This window comes from Eptatretus burgeri, chromosome 10 (assembly GCF_056783735.1).
Source record: "Eptatretus burgeri isolate ZD-2024b chromosome 10, Ebu_testis_v1, whole genome shotgun sequence".
Lineage (NCBI taxonomy): Eukaryota > Metazoa > Chordata > Myxini > Myxiniformes > Myxinidae > Eptatretus > Eptatretus burgeri.
This window is the reverse complement of record NC_140970.1, coordinates 26,252,378-26,270,605: the sequence shown is the minus strand read 5'-3', so window position 1 is coordinate 26,270,605 and position 18,228 is coordinate 26,252,378. Positions and strand designations below refer to the sequence as shown.

Below are 18,228 nucleotides of genomic sequence, written 5' to 3'. Positions count from 1 at the left end.
CCTCAACTTTTTTTTTGCCCTTTGTGTAACAGTATGTGTACCCACTTTGTGAGCCATGCACATATGTATATGTATATTTATATAATGGTTAAATAGTATTTTTGAAATATTGTCATAATGATGTCATCAATTTAAGGGTTACGTACTTTTATTTTTTTCATTTTATGTCCCATGTACTTTTATTAAGTCCATAATTATCTTTATTTTTTTTCTTCATGTTACACATGCCTGGATATGCACTTACACTTTCTTAAAATTAGTAGTACTTTTTAATTAATTTTATTTGTTAACCTCCGCCATCGAAGATCGGAGGTTACTGTTTTCACCCCTTTCTGTTTGTTTATTGGTTTGTTTGTTTGTTTGTGAACAGTATTACGGAAAAACTCCTCGACGGATTCTGACGAAACTTGGTGGGGGGATTTAGGTATGGTCCAAGGATCATGCCATTAGATTTTGGACTTGGTCCAAAATCCAATATGGTCGCTATGGCGGCCGTTTTTAAAAAATATTTGATTTTTTTTTTGCATTTCTCCATGTTTTAAGTGATTTCCACCCCCCCCCCCAAAAAAAAAAATTGAGAAAAAAAAATTTTGCAACTTTTTTTTCAACAAAATTTCGATTTTTTTTTTTACATTTCTACATGTTATAAGTGATTTCCAACAAAAACATGCCAAAATTATAATTGCGGCTGATTTTGGAACTTCAGGTGGATATGCCCACGTAAAATCAATTTCTGTCTCACGGAATCTAGTTATGACGAATGAATTGAGTATGTAAAAGTTAAAAGTAAAAGGGAAAGTTGCAAACTATAACTCTGTGAGAACTGTTGACGTCAAATTGAATGAATAGGATATCAGGTTCACTGGAGTGATCTAGCAGTATTGGCAGCGGAGGTTTTGCACTCTACCGAGTGCTCCCCCTCTAGTTTGTAGATGTTATTAGAGTCACGACAATATATTTATTTTCTTTCATTACCTTGATTTTCATTTTATGTTGTACATCATTCACAATTCAGCTTCTGACTGCGATTATTTATTTACTTTTTAACATACAATGTCTAGTCTCGTATAAGAGCCAACACACAGAACGTACAACTAGGGGAGCAGGAGACAAGAGGGGCAGGAGAGGGAAGGATAAAACAGTGGGGAACAGAGACATGAGGAGATCTGTGGAACGGAGAGAGATGGGGGGGGGGTACACAGGGTAAACAAGATGGACATGACAGGGACTTTCAGGAAGGAAAGTGGGCAATTTGAATGAGGTTGGTTTGGGGTGCATTATAGGGGGTAGAAAAGATAATGGTTTTGGATGGGGGAACATAAGAGGTGGTGTTGAACAGCTGTTTTGAAGACCTGGAGGGAAGAGTGGGATTGAAGAGAGTGTGGGAGTTTGTTCCAAATGCAGGAAAAAAGAAGAATGAAACCATGAAGGTGAGCATTGATTCTTGATTTTGGTAGTCTTACCAGAAGGAGGTAGCTGGCAGACCATGGGCGCCCTGCAGAAATATGGTGGGGGGGGGTGGGAGATCACAGCGAGAGCAGGGGGCGTGGGGCGAGGCCAGAGAGGAGATGGTAGAAGATAGAGAAACCACCGAACTGCCTGCGGTGAGATAGTGAAAGACTCAAAAACTCAGCCTCGTTGCCGGAGATACCAATGATCCTATATGCCTTGATTTCCACAACGTGAAGTCAAGAAAGACAAATATAAATATGTATGTGTATGTGTATATATATATATATATATATATATATATATATATATATATATATATATATATATATATATATATATGTATGTATATATATATATATATGTATATATATATATATATATATATATATATATATATATATATATATATATATATATATATATATACTTTAGAAAGACCCACCCACATCTCTCACCTGTGAATGTAGGGAATAGCCAATCAGCTCTCACCTGATCGACTACACCTAGGTGGCAAGGATTATTTAAATGATCGACCCCTCCCATGCTCCACCAGCCAAAGTAGCTGCATAAAGCAACCCAAGAAGACTTACGCAAGGAAAGTGCTCACCATTCACAGGAGTAGGGTGAATATACTGGTTCTGGCTCACTTTTCCCCATGTAAATGAATGGGGGATTTTCAGCGATTCATATTTTTTTCCCTAAAAATAAACCCCCTTTTTATCCCAAGGTATATTTATTTGTCTCCCCTTTTAACCTGGGGACACTTTTTTTTTCAAATAATCCATGCAATAAGATAAAGATTTGTTCAAGTATTAAAGTGGTCATGTGATTTGTTAAAGGTGATTCGAAAGAAATATCTAAAATGTCTAAGCCTCGGGACACTCTTTATCAAATAACCGATGCATATTGTTTAGCTCACTCATTGAACCTATAAAGATTTGTTCATTCTCAAATTCCTTCAATAGTTTAATTTTCTTTGCACAATAATCCCCATCTAAAATATTGAAAAACAAAACATTTGAATCTTTATATTTTTTAAGATACCCCTTTTGTGCCATTACGAAATGATAAACTTCTCTTAATGCTCTTGTTTGACCACCTCCTGAGCCACATATCATTTTGAGATTATAGTAAATTGTTTTTTCATTGTTCAATTGATAACTATCAAAGTTTTCAGTCCATTCAAGGATATTCATTTTTTTCTTTACATCCTCTAACTTACTACTTTTTAAATTGATTCGCTTATTTGTTTTATTTACCTTTGTTTTAGTTATTTTTTCAATAAGACTTATTTGATATTTTTCACATTCATTATGTTTTCCATTTATATACCAAGACTGAGACTTTCTCCACTCTTTAGTTTGATTAGTACTTGGTTTGACCATTTATATATTGCAAAAAAACGCGGTGGTAGCCCTTAAAAAACCCTAACCCATCTTCCCATCGTTAAAACACAATCTATTCTATTCACTCTATCATACAATATCCATATGGAACACAATCTATTCCATTATCTAAAATAAATCTCTTATCATCAAAGGCTCCTAATGCCTTTTTATTTACTTCTTCACTATACATGTTATGATTATAACTTCTTATTGTATTCATTTTCCTATATTCTTCTTTCTAATTCATCAAACAATTATAATAATTTCTAAAAGTTATTGATTTCTTTATTACATATTTCTTTATTCCCTTTAACCTCTTATCAATCTGATCACCATACTTATATGCATATGCCTTTGCTCTCAATCCAATAAACTCACTCATTACTTTTCCACCCAACTCATCCTTAAACTTACCAATAACCTTTTCATTCTTTTTGGAAAATAACTCACTCTTCTTGCTGAAATTAGTTGTATCATATACTCCAATATTTTTCTTCATATCTTTATAAACATCATCAGTTTTTATATCTAGGATAAAACTATCAGTGTCCATATACAACAATGAAACATTTTCACCATACTCTTTCTTTAAGTCATTATACAAATAATCATACATCAATATCTTTGATAAATCAAGAACTGCTGTTCCAATATAAATTGGTTTATCCATTACAATACTTTCCTTTTTCATATGAATTGCAGAAAAGTTCTCTGAAAAAACCTCTTCTCTCTCAAAACTTGGTTTATTTATCAATCTCGAAGCTTCTTTCCAAGATGTTGCGAATGTAATGTTTTGCCTGTTTCTAACATTTTCCAAAGTCTTGACAAATACAGCATTATTCATTAATTTATAAAAGTCCCCTTCAAATTTTACTTTTGTATTTGCTCTCATATCTGTATTGAATTGAATATACTTTTTCACCCAAGGACTTTGCTTAAATTTTAAAACTCTATGAATTTTAGCTACTCTCAATCCTTCTCTCAAAAACTGTTTTAAGCTTCTCTGATGCAAAACATATCCCTCTTTATCATAGAATGTTGTTAACTTTTCTGTTGATTTGCCTTTAATATTAAAACTTTTATGATAATCACTGAACCATTCTTTCTTTGGGGTTTCTTTCTCACATGCAAAAGGAAGGTCTTTATGCTTATTATGAAGATCACTCGGGTACCTCAAATCAACTTCAAAATAATAACCTTCTTCTTCATCATTCAATTCCTCTTGAGAAGAAATAACAATATTCATCAAAGCCTTTTCATAATCCTTTTCTTCCACCCACTCTAATTTACCATAAGGCAGAGATTGAGACATTGCCCATCCATACAAATTATTAGCATCAAAATACATCAAATAATTACTATCTTTTTCACTATCATAATTTGGAAGATATTTATTATTTGCTTTAGCATATCTTTTTGAACATACTTGTGATATTCCACCTCTCTTGGACTTCTCAATCATCAAAAGCATATCAACATCACTGATTAAATCTATATCTTGTTTTGTCATTTTCAACATTGCACTCCAAGCTAAACCAGGAGCTGTGAAATAGTGGGTAGGATGTAATCCATTACAATTTTTATTATGACAGAGTGATCTAAAAGCTTCAAACACATCAGCTAACAATAAAACATCTGTTTTTAGATATAAATCATGTATTCTCCAAGGTTCTTTATCTTAAATATTTTCCATATTTCTTGTGCATGTTTATATTCCTTATCACTTATCTCTTCTTCATAAAGGTTATTATAGAAACTTTCTTTTGAAGGAAGTTGTGTTGCTTTAAATCTCATAAATGAATCCATATAATCATAAGGATAAATTCCCTTACTTGTAAGAATTTTCGCTTTACTTTGAATTTCATTCCTTGTTTGAATTTCCTCTCTCGTGAGAATTCCTTCTTTAATCAGAATTTCATCTTTAATCAGAATTTCCTCTTTAGTTAGAATTTCATTCATTGTTCGAATTTTCTTTATAATTAGAATTTCATCTTCAGTTAGAATTTCTTCATTAATTTCCTCATTAATTAGAGTTTCCTCTTTACTTTGAATTCTCTCTTTAATCTGAATTTCCTCTTTAGTGAGAATTTCCTCTTTTGGAAGGAATGAATTAAGATTTGGAAAAGAGTCCGTGGAGCTTAGATTTGATGCGAGGTAGGCTAGTGGTGTTCCCATAAACTTGTAAGAATCTAGAAACCTAATACGAGTTAAAGGTTTTGTGAATATCATTTTTGTAAATGAAATATACTTTTGACTTGTGTTTGTTATGGCAGAAATATTCCCTGGTGTTTTTGAAAGTTCATTTATAAATATATGTGTATCATCGTTGGCGCTGTTGTGAAGAAAGACTGGAATAAAAGAAGGTAATTTATAATTAAGATTACAACAGGAATGAGCGGGACCTCTATATTTACCAGTAAGATGACAACGATCCCTAACTTTAGACTCCTTAATTTCCCCCTCACAAATATGACAGATATTGTTCTTTCTAAATTCTAATTTTTCTTCTTTGGTAAATTTCATCGGTTCATTTGTTTCTTTCATTAATTTAGTGAGTCTTATACAATCCTTTTCTAATCGTTTTACAAACTCTTGTGAAGCTTTTTTTCCACTATAATGTTCAAGTTTGTTATACTTTTCTCCAACAGATGATTTGATATAATAACAGAAACCACAAGGAATATGTTTTTGATATTTATTTGTATATGATTCTTTTGGATTAGGAGAAGCAGTATTTATCTTTTTAAGGATACATTCAAAATCAGCGTATATCACAAATGGGTGCATGATAGATTTATTATAATCTTCAAAAGAAATCTTTTCACCAGGTTTAGGCATTGTAATTACAGCTGATTTATGATTACTACAATATTTTGAATGTTGTTCCAATCGTTCTTTTGTATGAAATGAATTAAGACATCGCTTACAAGGATATATTTTGTTTGCTGTTCTGAATACTTGAGAAGAGATTAATCTTGATAAATTATTGATGTATGTGTAATGTGAATTATTTCCAACACTAAAATATAAAAGATCAATGTGTGTTTCTTCATTTTTATAGTTGTTTTAAATTTTTAATATTTGAACTTTGTTTGTATCCGTTAATCCATATACATTAATATAAAGATTATTCTTTTTCTCAAATTTAGGAATATCTGTTAGTGGCATTGGGAATTTAAAATCTTTCATGTCCAAGGTATTCTCATATTTCATATATTGTTTCACTCTTTCTGAATTACATTTTGGTGGATGAAAGTGAGCAAGAACAGACCAGAGAAAACATTTATTATCATTGTTCTTAATATTAACAACTGCCTTCTTTAGTTTTATTTCTTTTGGTAATTCAATATAAGAAGAAGCTTTAAGAGGGTTTGATTTTAGAATGTGTATATCTAAAAAGATGATTTTTTAAATATTGAATCCACTTCCTACCACTGTATTATCAACATCCTACTCTTGTTTTGATAGTTCTTCATCAACCCCACTATTCAAAAAATCTTGAAATGATGTTATAAAATGAAGATCTGTTCTCATATAAGGAGTTTGTTCTTCATCTTGTCTTTTCATATTCATTTTCACTCCCATATAAAACTTTAAAGTTTTCATTTCTTTTAATGTCTTTTTAATAACTTTTTCAACATCAGGTTTCACTATTTCAATTGATTCAGCTATTGATGATGGTCCAGGTTCTCCAAATTGAAAAATCCTTATTTTTATATGCCCTTTAAATGCCCCATCAGTGTTTTCAATATAATAGTCTCCCTTTACTTTAAACTCATTTTTCTTGTGTTTTTGTGATTGAAGATGTTAATTATAACTTCTCTTCAAAACATCCTTTGAACAGATATCACAATGTTTTCTTTCCAACTCAAGAGGAGATATTTTATGAAATAGATTAAATGTGTGTTTGTTGGTTCGGAGGTGTTTTCTATAATGTTTATATTTGTGATTACAAACATCGCAGTATGTTGTATTCACCATATTTATATAATAAATCTTTGCTTAAACTAAAATTTTCTTGATGAAAATTTCATTTATTTTACAGGTGAATCTGTGCTTAAAACCATTTTATCCTCCAACTTTTTCACTTAATAAATACAATGTTTCAAGACACAAAGGACAAGTTTCAATCAATCTCTTCATTTGTTAAAGATACTGAGAAATATGTCAAGGATGTAAAATTGAACAAAGATAAATATAACAACTATTGGATAAAAACAATTATGGTAAATAATATGAGTTCTTCAATTTCCTTCAGTGGAAGGGCTTTTAGTATACCTGGTAGAACATCAATTAAAGTATCTCTAACAAAAGTTTCTCCTCTCCTTCTGGTAATATATTCAAAACTAGAAAAAGCAATCAAACAAGAAAAAGTATCAAAAAACAAAAACCTTATGGATGAAGCTTTAGAAAGAAAAGATAAGACCATCTGTAATATGCAAGGAGAAATTTGTATTTTTTTCAACAACCCAAAAGATGTAAATCCTGATGAAATAAAGGATGTTAATATATCAGGTGAAATGACATTTCGTTCAATAGTAGTTAACGATCATTTTAAAATTACCTTTAATATAAAAAATGTTGTCGTTGAATCTGGTAATGAAAAAAAGTATATTGATATCGATGGTAATATTATTAAATATGAGTCAATATACAACTGAAAGTATAGATGAATTTCAGTTTAAGTAAAGTTTTACTTTATAAATATGCTAGACTTTCCTGATTCTCCATATGACAAATTTGAGAATTGTCCTGCGTGTGAAAGACGGGGATTAAACACAGAGTCAAAAGCCTATAAACAATGTATATTCTGTGATTATCTTCTAATTAATGATAATAAAAAATATAAAAAGGAAAATAATTCTTTTAGATTTACACCAAAAATGAATTACTTTACAAGATTGATTAGAGAAATGAATGTAAAGTATGAGGGTGATAACACACCTTTCCTTACAAGGGAAGAAACTGAACGTATAAGAGAAATGTTCAAAGGATTGTTGTTATATATTACACTGGTCAACAACAAATTTGTTGTCTGCATTTTTTAAGCTGATTTAGGACGAATCTGATGCGCTGAATCCAAAACTCACATTAGTTTTGTTCAATCAGGTCAAGTTTTTGAGATATGGCCACATGTCGTTTTTTACATTTTTGTTCACATGTACGCATGTGTGGAGCATTTTAGAAGAAGTTGGTGGGGGTAAAATGTCATGTCAAATAATTGTTTTGATTGGAAATAATTATTTTAATGACAAGAAGTATTCAGGTACGATAGTTCTGGGTGATTATGTCGAAAAGGGATCAGTTTGAAGTCATAAAACCTCAAAATCTTCCAAAAATTGGTGAGGCAAAGCATAAAGTTCGTGGATCAAAACTAAAGTTAATGGGGCAGATTTTGTTATAATGTGATACAAAAAAGTTGTATTTCTTGAAATAACGAACTCTGAAGAATGTACAATACCTACATGCGCCAATTTATGACATGCGCTTCTGCTCAAGCTTGGAGTGCCACAGTACGAACCCAAAGATTGGAGACTGTTCATTGACAGCAGCAAGCGATCACTGAAATGTGTTCTGCTACACAACGGCAACCAGTTTGCCTCTGTACCCATCACTCACTCGACTACACTGAAGGAGAAGTATGAAGCGGTGAAGTACGTGCTGGAGAAAATTGGTTATGATCAGCATAAGTGGTTTATTTGTGTTGACCTGAAGATGGTGAACTTTTTGTTGGGACAACAGTCTGGCTTCACCAAGTACCCATGTTTTCTGTGCATGTGGGATAGTAGGGACCGTGCTCAGCATTACACGAAGAAGGACTGGCCTGTGCGGGAGGAATTGGTGCCATGCAAAGAAAGGAACGTCATCAACGACCCTCTGGTGGACAGAGACAGAATACTCTTCCCACCGCTGCACATCAAGCTCGGCTTAATCAAGCAGTTCACCAAGGCTCTGGACAAAGATGGTGACTGCTTCACTTACTTGTGCCAGGCTTTTCCAGGATTGACCATGGAGAAGTTGAAAGCTGGCATCTTTGATGGTTCTCAGATCCGTCAGCTCATCAGAGATCCAGAGTTCAAAAACTCAATGAACGAAGTGGAACTGGAAGCGTGGAAGACATTTGTTTTGGTAGTGAAGAACTTTCTTGGCAACAATAAGGCCAGAAACTATGCAGAACTTGTCAACAACATGCTGACTGCTTTCAGAAACCTGGGCTGCAACATGAGCATCAAGATGCACTACCTATTTTCACATATGAACCGGTTTCCTGAGAACCTGGGTTCAATGAGTGACGAGCAGGGGGAGAGATTCCATCAGGACATGAAGGAGATGGAGACCAGGTATCAGGGTCGCTGGGACGCAGTCATGATGGCTGACTACTGTTGGAATCTGAAGAGAGACCTCCCTGCCGCTGAACATTCCAGGAGTTCAAAGAAACGGAAGTTCAAGCCCTGAAGTTTGAACAGTGGTGACGCAACATGCAATTTACTTGTACTTACCTTTATCAATGCCCACCATTCAGATGACAGTAATCGATGTTTCTATCATGTAATCAATAAATGTTGTTGGCAAAACATTTTTTTTTCTTAAAAACATGTTTAGGATGATATGTGTTGACAAAAATCAGCTGATAATGCCACAAAAATGTAATTGATTTTGTCACAAGATCTGATTTTTTCAAATCAACTTAGCACAAAAATCTGACCTGATGGAGAGAAATGGATGCCATTTCCTGATTCAGCAGTGCCAGAATACCCTAATTCACTTGTAGAAATCTAGACAACATTCAGAAAGTAAAAAATTGTTGACCAGTGTTATTCATGGATGTAATTTTCAGGGAAATATCAACACAAGATATTGTATAAATAAAATAATGGATTATCTTGAAATTAAACCTGAACTTAGGATAAAATATAGAGTTTCTAAAAAAGCCAATAATAAATTAAATAACCTGTTTTCCAAATATATAAATGAATGATTTTTTACCCATTTGGGAAAATAAGATAAAATTTAACAACCATAAAAATCTCCCAAATTCATGAAGATGTCTCATAGTTGGTTCAAGTGGATGTGGAAAAACCTGCTTACTTTTAAAGATGCTCCTCACTCCCAACTTTTTAGATTATGATAATTGAATAATTTTCACAAAGTCGAGTTTTCAACCAGAGTATCAACTACTCTCACAAGGTTTTAATGCTGGTCTTCAAAAAGAAGAGAAAATCGGTTTATTTAAACGTCAAAAAAACCTAAATGATTATAACATTGAAGATATAATTCAACTATTTTGTGATACACAGAGATGTAAAAAGAAATCAAATCCTATAACTTGTATTCTTAGTGATAATACGGATGATATACCGTCTCCCCAAGATTTGGATAAATCAAAAAAGAACCTCGTTATCTTTGATGATTGTGTTAATGAGAGAAACCAAACGGTAATGGACAGCTACTACACAAGAGGGAGACATTCTTCTTGTAATTGTATTTATCTTAGTCAATCGTACTTTCAACTTCCTCGTCGTTCCATCAGAAACAATGCTAATACTTTTATTTTATTCAAGTTAAATTCAATAGATATCAATAATTTTTGGAGAGATAATTGTTCTACATTATGTAGTAAAAAGAAATTTGAGGATTACATGAAGCACACGACTGAAAAAATATATTTCACATATATTGTTGTGAAACAAGATGAGATATTAAGGGATATATTTTTTGTTTTATAAACAATTACATATATAAATGACAACTATTATTATAAATCTTGTGGGTAAATCTGCTTCTGGAAAAAACTTTCATAAATCAAGGTTCTTGTGCAGTACAAATGAGAATATTGTAAATTTACTTAAAAAACACCCCGTGATACGCATTGTATCAACAACAACTAGAGCAATAAGACCTGGAGAAGTAAAAGGTGAAGATTATCACTATATTTCAGTGGAGGAACATATGCGATTGAGGAATGAAGGTCAAATATTTGAGGAGGTTTCTCTTGGTACAACAAAATATTCACATTGCAAGAGTGAGTTAAGGAAACTAAAATCTGGTGGTCTTGGGATATTAGAAACTAATCCAGAAGGAACGAGACAAATTATTAAACATCTGAGCGGAGTGAAGATTTTATCATTCGGTTTTGATGTTGATGAAGAAACTCAACGCAAACGTATGAAAAGCAGAGATGCAAGTATTAGTGAAGAAGAAATTAGAACTCGCATTAATGTTAACAAAGAATTTGATGAAATATTTAAAGAAAAGGATTTATTTGAACACATCTACTTGAATGATGAAGAAAAGGAAAATTTCCCTGTTGATCTTTACAATTCATTAAATGATATTTTACAATAAATAAATGGATGCAAAAGAAAGAGCAAGAAGATTTAAGGAACATCAAGAGTTGGTTTCAAAAGTTGTAAAACAGCAGGAAGACATAAAGAAGAAACGCAGACAGAAACTAACGGGCGAAGAAGCATTTGAAAGAAAACAAGAGAAATTTTTTAAACCACTTTTTGAAAACTTCCCAAGAAAAAATGAAAGATGTTTCCACAGTTCCCACAGTAGAATATACTCCTAAAAAACTTCAAATGTTAAAAGATTTTGATCAAATGACGGAGGAAGAATTAGAGCATTTAGGAGAATTAAAGGTATATGATGATGAAGGTTTATTTCAACAACTGGAAGAGATTAATCGACCCCCTGATTATATTGTGAATGCTCTTCAAAACAATGAATATTCAGCGGATTCAAAAACCAAAGCAGGACTCATTCCAACAGAACAACCAGCAATATTTCATCTTGTTCAAGAAAAGGTATTGATATTTAATGATGAATTAAGGTTCTTGGGTTCTGCTCAACCCCCTGTTAAACTAACTCCGAGATTAATGTTTCTTCTCACAAAAGATGGAAGACAAGGTTCAACTGTGAGGGATGAATCAAAGTATATTGATAAACCATTGGATATGAAAAATAATGATGATAGAGTATATATTGATCTGCTGAACACTCTAAATTATAGGGTTAGTATTTCTAGTAAAAGTAGGAAAAATGAGAAGGAGAAACACATTATTCAGGCTTTAAGTATCCTTGGTTCAGGTATTAGTTTTCTTCCAAATGACCCATCACAATTAGTTAATCGACTGTTATTGTTGTTAGGTAGTAAGAAGGCTGGAAATAACAATTGTTTTAATGAAGCATCAGCCATTTTAGACCAGTTGATGAACATGAAAATAATTAATAAAAATCTTCCGAAATTGCTCGTCTAATGAAAGAACAGGGTGATGAACCAAAAAAATATTGTTATAGACATTCAAAAACATACTTCAAAATCAACGATTAAAGTTAAAAATAACTACAAGGTTGATTTCACAATTGATAATTCATTTAGAGAGTTATTGGGTTTCTCCTCAAAAAAGATTGAAACTAATGGGACGTTTTACAGTGATAATGTCATTCAAATATCCTCACGAATAAATTCGGTGTTAATTCACTGTGATTTGATTGATGGTGCTTATAATGATGGAAAAAAAACAAATGCAATATTTTCATTCAGCGCATACTCAACCCCAATTGGTTATAAATTCAATATGGAACCCAAAAATTTGGTTTATCTCCCTGTGTCAGGAAAAACCATACACAGAGTAAATTTTAGGATAACCGACCAAGATAATCGTATGATTTCTTTTAATGGAGAAGTTATATTCATCAGAATTCACCTGCGTGAAGTTTTCCAATAAATAAATATGATGGTTATTGTGAGGAAACACGAGTTGGGAAAATATAAAATAATTACAGGGGATGGGATGTTCCTTTCCCCATACTACAAGGGTGAAGGTATGTATATTGGTAGAGGATACTATAAACCTAAGAGACAAAGGGGTGTTGGACATCAATTTAGAGGAGATGGGATAATTGATACTCTCATGGGTATTGGTTCAACTATTCTAAAACATAAAGATCTAATTGGTTCAACTGCTTCTGCTGTGGGAAATGTAGCAGGTGCTGTAAAGAGCATAAAAGATGCCCAGAAGGAATCTCATAAATTACAAGCAATAAAAGAAATTAAGAAAGGCAAAACTCAGTTGTCCCCTCAAGAACGACAGAAAATAATTCAAATACTTGGATCAGGGTTTCAAAAATTTTAACATCTTTTTTCCTAAATAAATACAAGTATGGAAGCAATTGATAGTATCTATGATTTGGATGATACTATTATTATCTCAAACTCCACTAAAAAAGATTACTTCAAAGTAAATGCAATAACTGGAACAGACTGGAATACGAATGGTACAAAAAGTTTTGAAATAAATAATCAACAAACCTATTTGAATCTCTCCGAAAGTTTCTTGTTGTGTAAATTTAAATTCACTAAAGCTGGGAATAAAACAAACGCTACACTTGTAAATGATTTCTTCTGGAAAATGTTTGATAGTGTGCGTTTGTATATTGGAACACAAGAAGTTGAAGCGGTTGATTATGTCTCTGCTGTATCTGAAATGATGAAATTTACACTCTATACATTCAGTGATAGAATGGGAAAGGGGTCTGTCGAAGGTTTTATTCCTGATATGTCAACGGGAACAAACACAGACCCTGGATATACTCAAAGGAAAGGAATGTATAATGATGATACAAAAGCAGAAAATAGTTTTACTGTGGCAGTTCCTCTTAAAGGTATATTTGGATTTTGTGATCATGATAAAGTTCTGTATGGTCTTAAAATTAGATTTCAACTACAAAGGAATGATAATGAAAATAGATTGCTTTTTGGTGTTGGTAGTGCTTTTGGTGAACAGAATAAATTTGTAATTGAGGAGATGAGTTGGTATATCAGTGAATATACTCCTAATCTTAAAACAGAAGAGATGTTGAATCGAAGACTTAACTCAAAGAAACCACTCAGTGTATCATACCTCAAAAGAAGATGTCAACACGTTAAACTCAACCAAACTCCTTACACGTGGAATTTGGGTGTTCTGGAAGGAAAGCCACGATATCTGTGGATCATTTTTAAAAAGCCAGATGGTGATACTGCGACTGATAAGAATAATGCATTGAGTGATAATGCTAAGGTGAAACAACTTCGCGTTTCTCTAGATGGAACATTTTATCCACGAGATAGATTGGAAATTAATTGGGGAAAAAATGATTTTGCTGAAGCATACAAGTCTTACCAAAAGGTGTGTGAAAGTAATGGAAATAAAGAACCTATTTTGGATATGACAGCATTTAAAAGTTTGTATACAATCTATGCGTTTGACCTGAGCGCTCAAAAGGAAACTATAAAGTCTAATCGAGTGGATACTTCCCTATACATTGAAAGAGGAGAGAGTGAAGAAGTTGATACATATTGTTTGCTTTTGGAAAAAACAGAATTGCAGATTAATACAGATAATGGTGTGATGATTAGTCTCACATAATTTTTTGTTAAATAAATGAGTGGCAAAGTACCAACTGGGGTGTATGTTAATCAAATCAATCTTCATAAACTATCATCTTGTGTTCAAAATCAAAAGCCTTGTACGATTAACGTTAATACAATTCAGAGAAAAGGAGCAGTAAGAATTGATGTTTTGCTCACAAGAGAACAGGTTAAAATCTTGAATGACACTGGCTCACTTAAAATTAAAATGACAAAACCAATGTTGAAAAAATATTCAATAAGAGAGACGAGTGGACGACTCATTTCTCCCATTTCTAATTCCTTTATTTGCTGGTTTAAGTGCGGTTGGAGCATTGACGGGTGGTATTTCAACAGCGGTGAAAACTGCCAACGAAAGGAAGGCTCAACTCCAGGCTCAAAAAGAATTGGAAAGACATAACAAAGAGTTGGAGAAACAAATTAGTGGAAGTGGTGTAATTGTAGATTTTGCTGAAAAACTTGAAGGTCTGCCTGACAAAGCGAGATTGTTAGTTGGAGATATGCTTTCTTCTATAGCACAAGCAGGTGTAAAATTAACGAAAAGAGGTAATGGATTATATCTTTCTAATAAATAAATGAGCATTGATGAGTGGTTTAAAGAATTTGGAAAGAATACAACATCAAATTTGCAACTTGTCAAATATTGTAAGAAATTAAAAATTCATAATGTGGTTATGTGTATGAGATGTATTAAGAAATGTGCCTAAACATAGAAAGAATATTATTATGAACTTAGAAGATAATAATGGGAACGGTTCTCATTGGGTTTGTATTTTTAATAGTCAAGACAAATATTATTTTGATAGTTTTGGTCTTCCACCACCTGTTGAAGTCATAAAATTCTTACAGAATGGTGTTTATCAAACATTTCAAGTCCAAGAATTAAATTCCAAGTGTTGTGGTCAATTATGTCTATATGTGTTATTTCAACTCAACAAAAATAAAAAATTTTATGATATTATTTTTAATCTAATATAAATGACTTATGTTGGTAAAGATGGTTCTCTCTTTGGTGTATCTCAAGAACTGGGTATTGATTTATCAAATTATTACACAAAGGCACAGGCTGAACGACATAAATATAATATAACCAAAAATATTAACATGAAAAATGCTTATAAATTAAAAAATTATCCAAGCCCGACTGACGCGAATGACTTGGTGAGATTAAGCGATTTATCACAATATATATCTTTAAATAAAACAGCCGTGTATTCCAAAGATACAGAAGTGTTGATATTATCTCCAGGTCATACAGAATTCACAGTTCGAATTAAAATAAATTTTTATAAAGAAGGGCGTATCGTTTTTATGAGAATAGAACAAGGGGGGTATGATATGAATGATTTAGGGTATAATTGGTCATTTAAAATTAACCTCGAAGACCTAGAACAATTAAATCAGTCTCGTAAGGAAGAATATTATCCACTTGGTATCGAGAATGAGTTTTGTGGGGCCACGATTAGTAAACAACAAATAAAAGAATTTAATAAGGGTAAATATAATAATGGTTTTGCCCTTGTTTATGTCATGAAAACAGAAAAAACAGGATTATATATAATAAGTAAGGAAATACAAAATGATTTAACTATGGGAAGATGGGGAGGTGTTTCGTGCCATAATATTATTCTAACATATATTTCTAATACATAAATGACAGCAAGAAGGCTTCAAGAAAATTATCATTTCTGTGTCCAAGCATACCTTCAAGAAAAGGGTATTCGGTATTTTAATAAATATGTTCTACAACATAAGAATGAGGTATTTTCAATAAAAGATTGGCATTATGCTGATGTTGATAAACCGACAACTTTAGATTTAATTAGAATGTTAAATAATGAAAAAATTATAAAGTTAAGAAAAGGTAAGGCTCTTTTAGAAATTCAAAAGAAATTTTATTGGTTTCCTGTTGTAAAAAAAAATATTTTGGATACAGGAATAACAAGAAATCCTGATGAATATATGTATGATATTCTATGGGGTGTAAGCGATTCAAGGATAATAAGGGATGAGGAAGGAGTTGAAGAAGAGAGGAAAGAGGAGAAAAAGGAGAAGAGAGAAGGAGGAGAGGGAGAAGAAAGAGAAGGAGGAAAAAGAGAAGAGAGAGAAGAGAGAGGGAGGAGAGTGAGAAGGAGAGGGAGGAAAGAGCGAGACAAAATAAATATCAAAATATGGAAACCAGTGAGATTAAAAAAGATTGGTGGTATTACAGAAAATAACTCAACCCACCGAGGAGGAAAACAAAGAATTGACAAGTCTATTTGCAATACTTTCGACAAGAATATTGACATCGACAAGATATTCATTTTAATTCAAGTTTTTCATTTTTATTTTTTTCTTAAATAAATGGAGGAGAGAGTGAAGGCATTTCTAAGGATTCTTTATGTTTTAAAAATTAAGATTCAAATGTGCATGTTGGAAACTAAAAAGGTTTTTGCACTCTGCAGGAATTTTTCACATAAATAAATGAGTTATTGTCTCAAATGTAAAAAGAAAACTAATACTAAAAATATTTCATATATTAAAAGTAAAAATAACAGGGTTATACAAAAAGGTATATGTTTGGTGTGTGGTTCAAAAAAAAATCAATTTATCTCCAAACACAAACGAGGATATACAAAAGTTTTTATCAGGAAGTAAATTTACAACTACTGGAATACCAGGGGAATTACATCTTCCAGGGTATTCTTTCTGTGGTCCAGGCACAAACTTGGATAAAAGATTAGATGAGGCAGACAATCCTAAATCCTGGAGTGAACCCATCAATAGAGTTGATGAAGTGTGCATGAGACACGATATTGATTATGGGAATACCACAACGTTGGAAGAAAAGCATGAAGCCGATAGAGAAATGTTGTATAATTTGTCTCTGATACAAAATCCAACCTTGAGAGAAAAAGTTGATCGGTTCATTGTGAAGAAGATGATCAGTGCTAAATTGAAACTTGGACTTGGAAATTCAAAAAACTTATAGGCTCTAATGATGTCATTAAGACTGAAGAGCAATTAGCTGATGAATTACATAAACCAATATTCACAAAGTTTCAGAGAAGGAAAGTTTATTCCAAGGAAGTTGATTATATCTGGTCTGCTGATTTGATTGAACTCAATAATGATAAGGGGTACAAGTATGCTTTAACCGTTATTGATTTGAGGAGTAGATACGCATGGGTTGTACCATTAAAAAACAAAACAGGTAATACTCTTATGTTAGCCTTTCAACAGATATTTAATAAAAGTAAGAGAAAACCTAAAAAATTGTGGACTGATGAGGGTAGAGAGTTTTATAACAAGACATTTATGAATTTTCTAAAAAATAACAGTATTACATTATACAGTACCTTTAATGAAGGGAAGGCAGTTGTTGTTGAACGTTTTAATCGTACCTTAAAAGAGAGATTATATAAAAAATTCACACAACTCGGTTCACAACAATGGTCGTCTTTTATTCAGGATATTGTGGATAAGTATAATGACACGATTCACACGTCAACAAATATGAAACCATCAGAAACATTTACAAAATTAAAATATGAAAAAGAGATTAATGTCAGAAAACCTAAGTTCAAAGTTGGTGATATCGTAAGAATATATAGGTGGAAATCTCATTTTGAAAAGGGTTTTACTAAACGATGGACGAACGAACATTTTAAAATTGTTGATGTAATAGATACGGTTCCTTGGACTTATAAGATATATGATTTGGAAGGGGAAGAGATTTTAGGTTCATTTTATTCACAGGAATTACAAAAGACAAAGATAAATTGAAATTTTTTGACTCCGCCCACACAAAACCCACCCACATAAACCCCACCCCACACAAGCTCCACACAAACCCCACCCCACACAAACCCCACACAAACCCCTCACAAGCTCCACACAAAAACTCCACCCCACACAAGCTCCACACACACAAACCCCACACAAGCTCCACCCATATTCATCATATTCACATCATTAGTGATTAGTTAA

The 18,228-nt window shown here is 32.5% G+C and overlaps 1 protein-coding gene across 6 annotated transcripts in view; it reads left to right on the top strand.

The window, feature by feature from the left end:
- Positions 1-18,228, top strand: part of CACNA2D3 (calcium voltage-gated channel auxiliary subunit alpha2delta 3) — a 390,026-nt gene that overhangs the window by 318,296 nt on the left and 53,502 nt on the right. The gene's annotated exons all lie outside the window — the stretch shown is intronic.